This window comes from Schistocerca nitens, chromosome 4 (genome assembly GCF_023898315.1).
Source record: "Schistocerca nitens isolate TAMUIC-IGC-003100 chromosome 4, iqSchNite1.1, whole genome shotgun sequence".
NCBI lineage: Eukaryota > Metazoa > Arthropoda > Insecta > Orthoptera > Acrididae > Schistocerca > Schistocerca nitens.
This window is the reverse complement of record NC_064617.1, coordinates 327,187,119-327,202,062: the sequence shown is the minus strand read 5'-3', so window position 1 is coordinate 327,202,062 and position 14,944 is coordinate 327,187,119. Positions and strand designations below refer to the sequence as shown.

The window sequence follows — 14,944 nt, the reverse complement described above, 5'->3', positions numbered from 1 at the left end:
TAAACTTCATTGATCTGATGATCACTTTCAGTCACTTTCATGCGTTTACTACTAAGAAAGATGAATCACAGCACAACGCGTATTTCACAGTTGGCAGGATTCTCAATCGAAGGAGATGTTTCTAAGACTCACAAACAAATGTAAACATGCAAAATTCTGACCACAGTGCAGCACCAGCTGCAGAATTTCAAAATGGAACTTACTTTAAAAACATGCCTCGTAATAACAGAAAGTGAATCACCAGGATCATGGCCATTGTATCATGAATGTTATTTACAGCTGTCACTGCTTTTTGTTACCTAATTTCCACCTGTTGCTATTCATCCTATCTCTTTCCAGCAGGTCTCTGGCCATTATTGCCTCCTAGACCCTTTCCTTCCATGTTCTAGGTGGCCATCCTCTCTTTGTTCTCCCTTGAGGAGACTTTCCAAATCCATTTTGGCTGCCAGGAGACACTGCCTTACAACGCACTGTCCATATGGGCCAAAAGGTTCATATACTTCAGTGAAGGTCAAAGGCTACATCAGTGGTAGCATAGCTGCCATCAGGGTCACCCAGGTTGGACAGATTTTGGTTAAAGCACCAGGCAAAGTGGGTCTCAAAATAACCTATCCACACCCATCCAGCCCAAGCCCTAGTCTGCAGTGGGATAAATAGAGTGGATAATAGCTAAAATCATCAAAAGTCAGAAAAGCTGGCCAATACTTACCTTCAGGACATGCAGCTGACACTACTGCTGATAGAGAAACTTAAAATAGAGCACAGCACTCTTCCATTGTAAATAACATAATTATGCATTCTGCTGTTTGATGAACCCTCTGCCAGACACTTCAGTGTGATTTGCAGAGTATCCATGTAGACATATATGTAGATGCTGCATCGCATGAATATAAAGTGAAATAATAAATACTTAGAGACAGAAAACAGTTTTATTTTCTTTGTTATGTATAAAAAGGAAATTTGTATAGTAAAATGTAGTGAATGAACCATACAATAATTACTATTTCAATTATGTTTGTCAGTATATTCTGTGTTTTTGAGTATTGAGCTAATGGAGGAGAGGGACGGAAGACATAACATCAAATCATATCATAAGGCATCTTCTATCAGCAAATATTTCAAAATCATTGCAATTTAGTAAGACATAGTTTCCGTAAATGATATTCACAATAGATGTTACAACATAAAATGTGCCTTGATACATGACTAATAGGAACACAGTTTCCAGACTTCTGGAGAAACATGTTATGGTAGTGACTTTTGGAACAATAAGTTCCTTCTTTATGGATGAATGTGGAATTGATCAGGAAAAACTGGAAAGGAGGGAGAATACACATCTCAGTCCCTAATCCATGAGCAGCTCACATGTTATGAGGTACAAGGGGGACAAAATGGAAAAGAAAGGGCCAGAGAGAACAGTAGGTCAAATATGTTAGTAAGCATTGTGCCAGCTTCAGTTCAGAGATGACAGAAGGGATGGGGTGAAAACTGAAGGTGGATTAAAGGAAGAATAGAAAATGAAAGTGGTGAAAAATGTAGTTCAGTAATAGAAAGAAAAAGTAAAGACCATGTACAGGGGAGGGAGGAAAATAAATAAGTCAATAATATGATAAATTTATATCAAACCTAATATAGGAACAGGAAGGGCTAAGGTAATGGAGGATAAGTCCATGAGGGCAGCAGTATGAGAGACTGTATTGAAGAGCAAGTTCCCATCTCTAGAATTTTGAGAAGGTAGTGCTGGATTGGCAGACAAGCTGTATCGAACCAGTCAAACGACTGATAACTGATGAGTAGCAGCATCCAAATGGCCAAAGTGATTTTTCAGGCATTCAGATCTCCCAAGTGATGCTGTAATGCATGTACAGTTCTGTTTTTATTTTTGGGTTCTGGCAGTTAGATGTTTTCTGGTCACCCATATATAAAAGCCATGTAGCAAACACACATCTTCTAAGAAACTTGTGTAGGTTCACGTGTTACCTTGTCTTTAAAGCCATACAGAATACCTGTGTTGCAGCTGATGTAAGTGATAATGGGTGGGTGCATGGGTCCAGTTTTACAATAGAGACAGCTGCTTGAGAAGGAACTTTGGGGCATGGATGATGATTTGGGAACATCACACTCTTTGACAAAGATGTTGCAGAGCTTAGGAGGGTGATGGAAGTTCAAAGTTTGTGATGGGAAGACGTTATTAGGTGTCTAAGTGGACTACTGTTGGTACATGTAATGTAATCTGAAGTGTGAATCAAGTGTGAATTAAGATGGAGATCAACATGCAGGAACTTAGTTGTGGAAAGACAAGGTGAATTCCAGTTGGGAATAGGATGAGCTGTTGCAGAAGGTGGAGAGTTCCTCTTCACCTTAAGACCTGACTACAAAGGTATTACCAGTGGCTCTGTGCTAAGCCAGGGAATACAGCTCCTGGGAGTTGAGGAGTACCTGCTCCTTACAACCCATGCAAGAACAGCATAGTGATTTGTATTTATTAGAGAGATATATCAATACCTGAGTGATTGCTGTCTAGACTTAATAGCTTTGAGTGTGGATGGCTAGAATATACATTTTGAGCTTCTGAGGAAGAGAAAAATTTCAAAACTGGTACTGCACATATATGAAGGATTGTTTGTAATAGAAATTTCATCTTCCACGTGAACAGCTGTCTGTCTTCCGATGTACATAACATAATTATGCATTCTGCTGTGATACATGAATGTAAAGTGAAATAATACATACTTATGGTCAGAAAAGGGTTTTATTTTCTTCTTTATGTATAAAAAGGGAATATGTATAGTAGAATTCATTGAATAAAACATATAATAATTATTAGTCCAATATTTTCCAATACATCCTGTGTTTTTTAGCAACAAACTAATGGAGGAGAGGCACAGAGGGCAAAACAGATCATGTCATAAGTCATAAGGCATCTTCCATCAGCATATATTTCAAAATTATTGTAATTTAGTTAGTCAGAAGTTCCTTAAATCGTATTCACAATAGATCTTACAACATAAAGTGTGCCTGTGGTACTATACTAAGAGGAATGCAGATTTTGGACTTCTGGAGAAAATTGATATTATAGTGACTAACAAACAAAAAGTCAACAACAGATATTTATTTACCTGCTTGCAGAATAAATTTATCATCAAAAGGAAGACTATCAGTGAAAGCCAGTAGTCATGCCACTGCTTACATACACTGTGATCGAGAGATTGCTAACAATGCAGTACAGTTGTTAATAAAATTACACTTTACATTACAGAATGTCTCACAAGAACAAATCCTTTATCATAAAATATTAATGTCTAATAGGATTGAAGCTCACAAGAAAAGAAGATGGTTCTATTAAATGATGATGGAACATCATCAGAAATGGCTATGAAGCACATAAAAATTTGACAAAACAGAAGGAAATGTGAAAGAGGGATCAAAAATTGGAAACCATGGTTTATTAGTGTATTTGTTGGTTCTTGCTGTAAACTGTTGGATGTGAAGTAATTGAAAACTTAAGTAGTTGCTTGTTTGCAATATTTGAATGTGATATAAAAAAACTAAGAATGAGCAGAAACATTTGCTGAGAATGAAACTTCATACAGGGAACAATCCCATTCTGAGACATACTGTAAGGAATTGTCATATTACTTTGATACATGAACTTAGGAAAGTTCAATTGGGCCAGTGTGTCTCAATAAACATTTGCAGTGGTAGACTCATTATCAAGCCTGTAACTACTAAATCCCCCCCCCATGAACCATGAACCTTGTCGTTGGTGGGGAGGCTTGCGTGCCTCAACGATACAGATAGCCGTACCGTAGATGCAACCACAGCGGAGGGGTATCTGTTTAGAGGCCAGACAAACATGTGGTTCCTGAAGAGGGGCAGCAGCCTTTTCAGTAGCTGCAGGGGCAACAGTCTGGATGATTGAGTGATCTGGCATTGTAACTCTAACCAAAATGGCCTTGCTGTTCTGGTCTGCGAACGGCTGAAAGCAAGGGGAAACTACAGCCGTAATTTTTCCCGAGGGCATGCAGCTTTACTGTATGATTAAATGGTGATGGCGTCCTCTTGGGTAAAATATTCCGGAGGTAAAATAATCCCCCATTCAGATCTCCTGGGGGGACTACTCAAGAGGACGTTGTTATCAGGAGAAAGAAAACTGGTGTTCTACGGATCGGAGCGTGGAATGTCAGATCCCTTAATCGGGCAGGTAGGTTAGAAAATTTAAAACGGGAAATGGATAGGTTAAAGTTAGTGAAGTTCGGTGGCAGGAGGAAAAAGACTTTTGGTCAGGTGAATACAGGGTTATAAATACAAAATCAAATAGGGGTAATGCAGGAGTAGGTTTAATAATGAATAAAAAAATAGGAGTACGGGTAAGCTACTACAAACAGCATAGTGAATGCATTATTGTGGCCAAGATAGACATGAAGCCCACGCCTACTACAGAAGTACAAGTTTATATGCCAACTAGCTCTGCAGATGATGAAGAAATTGATGAAATGTATGATGAGATAAAAGAAATTATTCAGGTAGTGAAGGGAGACGAAAATTTAATAGTCATGGGTGACTGGAATTCGAGAGTAGTAAAAGGGAGAGAAGGAAACATAGTAGGTGAATTGGGGGAGAGAAATGAAAGAGGAAGCCGCCTGGTAGAATTTTGTACAGAGCATAACTTAATCATAGCTAACACTTGGTTCAAGAATCATGAAAGAAGGTTGTATACATGGAAGAAGCCTGGAGATACTGACAGGTTTCAGATAGATTATATAATGGTAAGACAGATATTTAGGAACCAGGTTTTAAATTGTAAGACATTTCCAGGGGCAGATGTGGACTCTGACCACAATGTATTGGTTATGAACTGTAGATTGAAACTGAAGAAACTGCGAAAAGGTGGGAATTTAAGGAGATGGGACCTGGATAAACTGAAAGAACCAGAGGTTGTACAGAGTTTCAGGGAGAGTATAAGGGAACAATTGACAGGAATGGGGAAAAGAAATACAGTAGAAGTGGAATGGGTAGCTTTGAGGGATGAAATAGTGAAGGCAGCAGGGGATAAAATAGGTAAAAAGACGAGGGCTGGTAGAAACCCTTGGGTAACAGAAGAAATATTGAATTTAATTGATGAAAGGCGAAAATATAAAAATGCAGTAAATGAAGCACCCAAAAAGGAATACAAACATCTCAAAAATGATATCGACAGGAAGTGCAAAATGCCTAAGCAGGCATGGCTAGAGGACAAATGTAAGGATGTAGAGGCTTATCTCACTAGGGGTAAGATAGATACTGCCTACAGGAAAATTAAAGAGACCTTTGGAGAAAGGAGAACCACTTGCATGAATATCAAGCATTTTGATGGAAACCCAGTTCTAAGCAAAGAAGGGAAAGCAGAAAGGTGGAATGAGTATATAGAGGGTCTATACAAGGGCAATGTACTTGAGGACAATATTATGGAATTGGAAGAGGATGTAGATGAAGATGAAATGGGAGATATGATACTGTGTGAAGAGTTTGACAGAGCACTGAAAGACCTGAGTCGAAACATGGCACCCGGAGTAGACAACATTCCATTAGAACTACTGACAGCCTTGGGAGAGCCAGTCCTGACAAAACTCTACCATCTGGTGAGCAAAATGTATGAGACAGGCGAAATACCTTCAGACTTCAAGAAGAATATAATAATTCCAATCCCAAAGAAAGCAGGTGTTGACAGATGTGAAAATTACCGAACTATCAGTTTAATAAATCACAGCTGCCAAATACTAACGCGAATCCTTTACAGACGAATGGAAAAAGTGATAGAAGCCAACCTCGGGGAATATCAATTTGGATTCCATAGAAATGTTGGAACACGTGAGGCAATACTGACCCTACAACTTATCTTAGAAGAAAGATTAAGGAAAGAAAACCAACGTTTCTAGCATTTGTAGACTTAGAGAAAGCTTTTGACAATGTTGATTGGAATACTCTCTTTCAAATTCTGAAGGTGGCAGGGGTAAAATACAGGGAGCGAAAGGCTATTTACAATTTGTACCGAGAGCAGGTGGCAGTTATATTAGTCGAGGGGTATGAAAGGGAAGCAGTGGTTGGGAAGGGAGTGAGACAGGGTTGTAGTCTATCCCCGATGTTATTCAATCTGCATATTGAGCAAGAAGTAAAGGAAACAAAAGAAAAGTTCGGAGTAGGTGTTAAAATCCATGGAGAATAAATAAAAACTTTGAGGTTCGCCGATGACATTGTAATTCTGTCAGAGACAGCAAAGGACTTGGAAGAGCAGTTGAATGGAATGGACAGTGTCTTGGAAAGAGGGTATAAGATGAACATCAACAATAGCAAAACGAGGATAATGGAATGTAGTCGAATTAAGTTGGGTGATGCTGATGGAATTAGATTAGGAAATGAGACACTTAAAGTAGTAAAGGAGTTTTGCTATTTGGGGAGCAAAATAACTGATGATGGTTGAAGTAGAGAGGATATCAAATGTAGACTGGCAATTGCAAGGAAAGCGTTTCTGAAGAAGAGAAATTTGTTAACATCGAGTATAGATTTAAGTATCAGGAAGTCGTTTCTGAAAGTATTTGTATGGAGTGTAGCCATGTATGCAAGTGAAATGTGGACGATAAATAGTTTAGACAAGAAGAGAATAGAAGCTTTTGAAATGTGGTGCTACAGAAGAATGCTGAAAATTAGATGGGTAGATCACATAACCAATGAGGAGGTATTGAATAGAATTGGGGAGAAGAGGAGCTTGTGGCACAACTTGACTAGAAGAAGGGATCGGTTGGTAGGACATGTCCTGAGGCATCAAGGGATCACCAATTTAGTATTGGAGGGCAGCGTGGAGGGTAAAAATCGTAGAGGGAGAGCAAGAGATGAATACACTAAGCAGATTCAGAAGGATGTAGGCTGCAGTAGGTACTGGGAGATGAAGAAGCTTGCAGAGGATAGAGTAGCATGGAGAGCTGCATCAAACCAGTCTCAGGACTGGAGACCACAACAACAACAACTACTACTAAATGTGCTGTCACATAGAAAATACAGGAAAAAGTTCTTGTTGCCATGTAATACGCTTGTTCCTGAAGTCTGTGCTGGGATCATATCTCTACAAAAAAAATTTCAGTTGCCATAAAATAAGTGAAAACTAAAGTTTTGTCAATGCTTACTTTTGGTTTTTAAGCTACCACAACATTGTATAGCATCAGAGAAATTAACATAATCATAATCATTGATAATTTTTAATTTTTTGTGGTGAATTTTGCTTAAATGATTGAGCATATGGTAGCTGCATTCTTACCTCTATGGTCTACTGCTTAGTGGCACTGGTCACACATGTGGACGTCCCAGACTGAACTTCTGAAGAGCATCTCAGATATTTTTCTGGTGTGAGTATCTGAAACAAAGGACAGTCTTCTAAAGCCAAATGAAAATGTATTTTTTAAAAAAAAGGAAAAAAAAAGAAAGAAAGTCATGACATTAACATTGACATATGAGCCAAGACTTTAAACAGTTTGGGTGTAAAATGAAATTTAATTATTTGGTGGCTGCACACTGCAATACTGTGTAGCTGTGCTGCTCTGGCCGGCCGGAGTGGCCATGCGGTTCTAGACAGTACAGTCTGGAGCCGAGCGATCGCTCTGGTCGCAGGTTCGAATCCTGCTTCGGGCATGGATGTGTGTGATGTCCTTAGGTTAGTTAGGTTTAATTAGTTCTTAGTTCTAGGCGACTGATGACCTCAGAAGTTAAGTCGCATAGTGCTCAGAGCCATTTGAACCATTTTTTGTGCTGCTCTGAGCAGTACTTGCTGATACCAAACTGCCTGTATGATATCAAGGACAACAAATATGAAAGCATGAGTACAGTGCAGTGTAACAGTACACAAAAAATGAATCACTGTATGACTCAGTAACTGGCTTCATTTTTTGCAGCTACTGTTTGATAAAGACAGTATTTATCTTCTTATTTGACTGTCCCATCAATATAATAATTTTAATAAGTGCAAAAAATGATTGCAGACTCTTACTCATACTCTGCTTTGTCTGTTGATAGTATTTGCCTTCATCACTGGTAAATGAACACTGATCTTAGGTATGTTTTCTATGTGTCTGTAGTCCAAGCATCAAACTGATGTTCGTATCACTCAATGAGACAAACTGTAATGACTGTCAAAAATATTGGGTACCGAAAGCAAAAAATATAATTTTAATAGAAACCAATAAATTTGTCTATAATAAGTCACAATGATTACGTCAAGTAGTTCGCTTCTGTTATATATTGCCATGTGGCAGCCATTATACTGGAGATGTTAGTAAATATGGTTTTTGATCCCCTGGAACCTCTCCGGTGACTGTGGTTCATTGTGAAATTCATGAAATTTTTGCAGAACACCTTTGTACTATTTGTTACTCACTGTAACACATAGTCCCACAACTCATGAGGGAAGAGGAAATCTAAACAAGATTCCTATGGTCTAAAACTAACTCACATGTTAATGATCCATTTTATTCATCTTAATGTTGTAGGGTTTCTAGCATTTGTAGACTTAGAGAAAGCTTTTGACAATGTTGACTGGAATACTCTCTTTCAAATTCTGAAGGTGGCAGGGGTAAAATACAGGGAGCGAAAGGCTATTTACAATTTGTACAGAAACCAGATGGCAGTTATAAGAGTCGAGGGGCATGAAAGGGAAGCAGTGGTTGGGAAGGGAGTGAGACAGGGTTGTAGCCTCTCCCCGATGTTATTCAATCTGTATATTGAACAAGCAGTAAAGGAAACAAAAGAAAAATTCGGAGTAGGTATTAAAATTCATGGAGAAGAAGTAAAAACTTTGAGGTTCGCCGATGACATTGTAATTCTGTCAGAGACAGCAAAGGACTTGGAAGAGCAGTTGAACGGAATGGACAGTGTCTTGAAAGGAGGATATAAGATGAACATCAACAAAAGCAAAACGAGGATAATGGAATGTAGTCAAATTAAGTCGGGTGATGCTGAGGGAATTAGATTAGGAAATGAGACACTTAAAGTAGTAAAGGAGTTTTGCTATTTAGGGAGTAAAATAACCGATGATGGTCGAAGTAGAGAGGATATAAAATGTAGACTGGCAATGGCAAGGAAAGCGTTTCTCAAGAAGAGTAATTTGTTAACATCGAGTATAGATTTAGGTGTCAGGAAGTCGTTTCTGAAAGTATTTGTATGGAGTGTAGCCATGTATGGAAGTGAAACATGGACGATAACCAGTTTGGACAAGAATCGAATAGAAGCTTTCGAAATGTGGTGCTACAGAAGAATGCTGAAGATATGGTGGGTAGATCACGTAACTAATGAGGAGGTATTGAATAGGATTGGGGAGAAGAGAAGTTTGTGGCACAACTTGACCAGAAGAAGGGATCGGTTGGTAGGACATGTTTTGAGGCATCAAGGGATCACAAATTTAGCATTGGAGGGCAGCGTGGAGGGTAAAAATCGTAGAGGGAGACCAAGAGATCAATACACTAAGCAGATTCAGAAGGATGTAGGTTGCAGTAGGTACTGGGAGATGAAGAAGCTTGCACAGGATAGAGTAGCATGGAGAGCTGCATCAAACCAGTCTCAGGACTGAAGACCACAACAACAACAACAATGTTGTAGGGTACTGTAATCCTCATTTTTCTTTCAAATAATCAATCAAGCAATTAATATCAGAGCATATGTTTTACTACAGAAGAACACAAAAGGGAGGAAATTCAGACTGGTACTTTACTGTAACATGAGTATTACAGATATTCAAGAAATCTTAGACTGAAGAGCAAAACTTGTTCCAAAAATTAACAAAATATATTCCATGGAAATTGTTCAAGTCCATGCACTAACAAGCTCACTTTCTGATGAGGAGGTATGAGATATCTGCAGAGTTGTTTTAGGCAGCCAGGTGTCCATGATAGGACTGTAGGTTCGTGCATTGTTTGCCAGTGAGATACAGTGGTTGACATATCAGGGGCCCATTTTCATCTTGTGTAAACATCTCCCTCATGAGAATACTTCCACCACCAGCATGTAAGGTGTGCCATTGACAAGTCAGGTGCATCATCTGATGTACCTTTTGTGGTACTCGTACCCTGATATTGGAATATAATAAAGTATACCTTAATTCATCGGTCCTCGTGACATTTTTCTCTGCAATGACATTGCAGCAGTAATTCTGCAAATCTTTGCACCTTGTGATGTACAATGAGCAGAGATATATAACTGCGACAGGCACTTCTGTACACTATAGATGGTTGTAGATGGTGTGGTTGCTCACTGGTGGTTGTTATCCAGCATTTAATTGATGAATGATTTGCTTCATTGTGATCCCTGTATCTGCTGTTATTATCCACAACAGTCAATGGTGACCACTGTCATCAACATGTGTTGCTCAATGCTGTTGATTCTAATGCTGCCAGTATTCCCCAGATGAAGGTATTCATGGCAGACTCTCAACATTTTGCCCTCTGTGGCTGTTAAAAATGAATATATCCTTGTATAATCAAAGTCTCTATTCGCTTCAACTTTTATTTATTTATTTATTTATTTTTTTGAACAGAATGAAATTTTAGGCCTGTGACACTGAGACACATACAACTCACTTGTCCTCCTTTCATTTTGGTTGCACCATGTCATAGTTTTATATTTTCTTTCTCTATGACTAGTTTACCTGTTGCACTACTTTCTCATGATACCTGCATACCAAGCTAACAATTGTGTTGGATGGCAGTCAGATCTCAGTGCCCAACAAGCACAATGTTTTGATAAGCTACTATTTACCATCATCTTGTAGGTTTTGCCAAAATATTGTGCCTGTTGGACTTGAAAATGCCAAGATGTGCTCATAAACCTGAGGATTATCCTTGCAGAACTTCAGGAAAGTGTTTCTTTCTTTCTTTCTTTTCAATATTAAATAATACTTGTATCTTCAGTGCTAGGAGATAAGCATGCCTCATCTAAGACAATCTCTTCGTCTCGTGTGTTCATGTGGAAACACTTTAAAAGAATTAATAGTACACTTCACTCACTCTTCTATCTGAGCATTGCTAATGATGCATCTGGCAACTGGTCCTCATTAGTGATCGTTTCAGTACCAGGGTAATAAGAGGTGAGCTGACATTTTGAATTACTGGTAAATTGTTTTCAAGTATTTATTTCAAATTTTGAATTATTAATGTTATAGTGGCTTTTTTCATACACTGAGAATAGCAGGTGTGATCACTCCTTTTTTTTAAAAAAAAAAAAAAAAAAAAAGATGATTTTGATAGTACATGGAGAGGAGATCATTTATTTTATGGACTGGAAGAATAGATCACAGCATGCTATGAGACTCATATTTGATTTATAAAAGGTGTTTAAAAAAATAGAGGCCATGATTTCAGGTGTGTATTCCCCACATTGTTGTTGTTGTGGTCTTCAGTCCTGAGACTGGTTTGATGCAACTTTCCATGCTACTCTATCCTGTGCAAGCTTCTTCATCTCCCAGTACCTACTGCAGCCTACATTCTTCTGAATCTGCTTAGTGTATTCATCTCTTGGTCTCCCTCTACGATTTTTACCATCCACGCTGCCCTCCAATACTAAATTGGTGATCCCTTGATGCCTCAGGACATGTCCTACCAACCGATCCCTTCTTCTAGTCAAGTTGTGCCACAAACTCGTCTTCTCTCCAATTCTATTCAATACCTCCTCATTAGTTACGTGATCGACCCATCTAATCTTCAGCATTCTTCTGTAGCACCACATTTCAAAAGCTTCTATTCTCTTCTTGTCCAACTATTTATCGTCCATGTTTCACCTCCATACATGGCTACACTCCATACAAATACTTTCAGAAACGACTTCCTGATACTTAAATCTATACTCGATGTTAACAAATTTCTCTTCTTCAGAAACGCTTTCCTTGCCATTGCCAGTCTACATTTGATATCCTCTCTACTTCGACCATCCAGTTATTTTGCTCCCCAAATAGCAAAACTCCTTTACTACTTTAAGTGTCTCATTTCCGACTTAATTTGACTACATTCCATTATCCTCGTTTTGTTTTTGTTGATGTTCATCTTATATCCTCCTTTCAAGACACTGTCCATTCCGTTCAACTGCTCTTCCAAGTCCTTTGCTGTCTCTGACAGAATTACAATGTCATCGGCGAACCTTAAAGTTTTTATGTCTTCTCCATGGATTTTAATACCTACTCCGAATTTTTCTTTTGTTTCCTTTACTGCTTGCTCAATATACAGATTGAACAACATTGGGGAGAGGCTAAAACCCTGTCTCACTCCCTTCCCAACCACTGCTTCCCTTTCATGCCTCTCGACTCTTATAACTGCCACCTGCTCTCGGTACAAATTGTAAATAGCCTTTTGCTCCCTGTATTTTACCCCTGCCACCTTCAGAATTTGAAAGAGAGTATTCCAGTCAACATTGTCAAAAGCTTTCTCTAAGTCTACAAATGCTAGAAACGTAGGTTTGCCTTTTCTTAATCTAGCTTCTAAAATAACTCGTAGAGTCAGTATTGCCTCACGAGTTCCCATATTTCTGTGGAATCCAAACTGATCTTCCCCGAGGTTGGCTTCTACCAGTTTCTCCATTCGTCTGTAAAGAATTCGTGTTAGTATTTTGCAGCTGTGACTTATTAAACTGATAGTTCGGTAATTTTCACATCTGTCAACGCCTGCTTTCTTTGGGATTGGAATTATTATATTCTTCTTGAAGTCTGAGGGTATTTTGCCTGTCTCATACATTTTGCTCACCAGATGGTAGAGTTTTGTCAGGACGGGCTCTCCCAAGGTGGTCAGTAGTTCTAATGGAATGTTGTCTACTCCCGGGGCCTTGTTTCGACTTACGTCTTTCAGTGCTCTATCAAACTCTTCATGCAGTATCATTTCATCTTCATCTACAACCTCTTCCATTTCTATAACATTGCCCTCAAGTACATCACCCTTGTATAGACCCTCTATGTACTCCTTTCACCTTTCTGCTTTCCCTTCTTTGCTTAGAACTGGATTTCCATCTGAGCTCTTGATATTCATACAAGTGGTTCTCTTTCCTCCAAAGGTCTCTTTAATTTTCCTTTAGGCAGTATCGATCTTACCCCTAGTGAGATAAGCCTCTACATCCTTACATTTGTCCTCTAGCCATGCCTGCTTAGCCATTTTGCACTTCCTGTCGATCTCATTTTTGTGACATTTGTATTCCTTTTTGCCTGCTTCATTTACTGCATTTTTATATTTTCTTCTTTCGTCAAATAAATTCAATATTTCTTCTGTCACCCAAGGATTTCTACTAGCCCTCGTCTTTTTACCTACTTGATCCTCTGCTGCCTTCACTACTTCATCCCTCAAAGCTACCCATTCTTCTTCTACTGTATTTCTTTCCCCCATTCTTGTCAACTGTTCCCTTATGCTCTCCCTGAAACTCTGTACAACCTCTGGTTCTTTCAGTTTATCCAGGTCCCATCTCCTTAAATTCCCACCTTTTTGCAGTTTCTTCAGTTTCAGTCTACAGTTCATAACCAATAGATTGTGGTCAGAGTCCACATCTGCCCCTGGAAATGTCTTACAATTTAAAACCTGGTTCCTAAATCTCTGTCTTACCATTATATAATCTATCTGAAACCTGTCAGTATCTCCAGGCTTCTTCCATGTATACAACCTTCTTTTATGATTCTTGAACCAAGTGTTAGCTATGATTAAGTTGTGCTCTGTGCAAAATTCCACCAGGCGGTTTCCTCTTTCATTTCTTACCTACTACGTTTCCTTCTCTTCCTTTTCCTACTATTGAATTCCAGTCACCTATGACTGTTAAATTTTCGTCTCCCTTCACTATCTGAATAATTTCTTTTATCTGATCATACATTTCTTCCATTTCTTCGTCATCTGCAGAGCTAGTAGGCATATAGACTTGTACTACTGTCATAGGCGTGGGCTTCGTGTCTATCTTGGCCACAACAATGCGTTCGCTGTGCTGTTTGTAGTAGCTAACCTGCATTCCTATTGTTTTATTCATTATTAAACCTACTCCTGCATTGCCCCTATTTGATTTTGTATTTATAACCCTGTATTCACCTGACCAAAAGTCTTGTTCCTCCTGCCACTGAACTTCACTAATTCCCACTACATCCAACTTTAACCTATCCATTTCCCTTTTTAAATTTTCTAACCTACCTGCCCGATTAAGGGATCTGACATTCCACGCTCCAATCCGTAGAATGCCAGTTTTCTTTCCCCATATGCATACAATAAAAATTAATTACAAGTTGTGTCCAGAAATGCTTGATTCCTCAAGTTATTCTTCCAAACATTGATATTCAACAGAACATTTTTCTTCCCACAGATAGTTGCCACTATGATGGTCAGAATTTCCACCTCATACAGGAATACAGGTCTCACATCGATGTCTCATAGCCCTGCAGACATGGTCTCAAATTCCAGGAGTATCGGGTATTTCCTCACAACCTGCCACAATTTGATTCCAAAGACATTTTCCATATCATGATTTTAAATGGCTCCACAAGTAGAAATCAATAGTGTCCAAATGTGTAAGCAGGGAGGACAAACAATTAGGCTGCATCTCACTGTCCAATGACCAGGAATCATTTGATCCAAGTACCAATGAGCCACATGACTGATGTGAGCAAGAGATCCATCATGCAAAAAGCGAGCTTATTTTTAATTATTTGTATGTTTCTTCAGAGTATGATGTATAGTGTTTTCAGAAAGTTTGTGTACATCTGCCCTGTAAGTCTGTATAGAAGTACATAGGACCCAACCAACTAATCATCAATGATACAGACCCACATGTTGAGGGAGAATTGCAGTTGGTGATGAGACATAACAATTACATATGGGTTTTCATATGTCCATACATGCTGATTGTAGAAGTTTGTGTTGCTATCTCATGTGAACTAAGCTTCATCTGTAAGTAATACTCAGACACAAAACTTAAG

General features: G+C 38.8%; 1 protein-coding gene across 1 annotated transcript in view; it reads left to right on the top strand.

The window, feature by feature from the left end:
* Positions 1–14,944, top strand: part of LOC126253485 (uncharacterized) — a 314,750-nt gene that overhangs the window by 286,950 nt on the left and 12,856 nt on the right. The window lies entirely within an intron of this gene.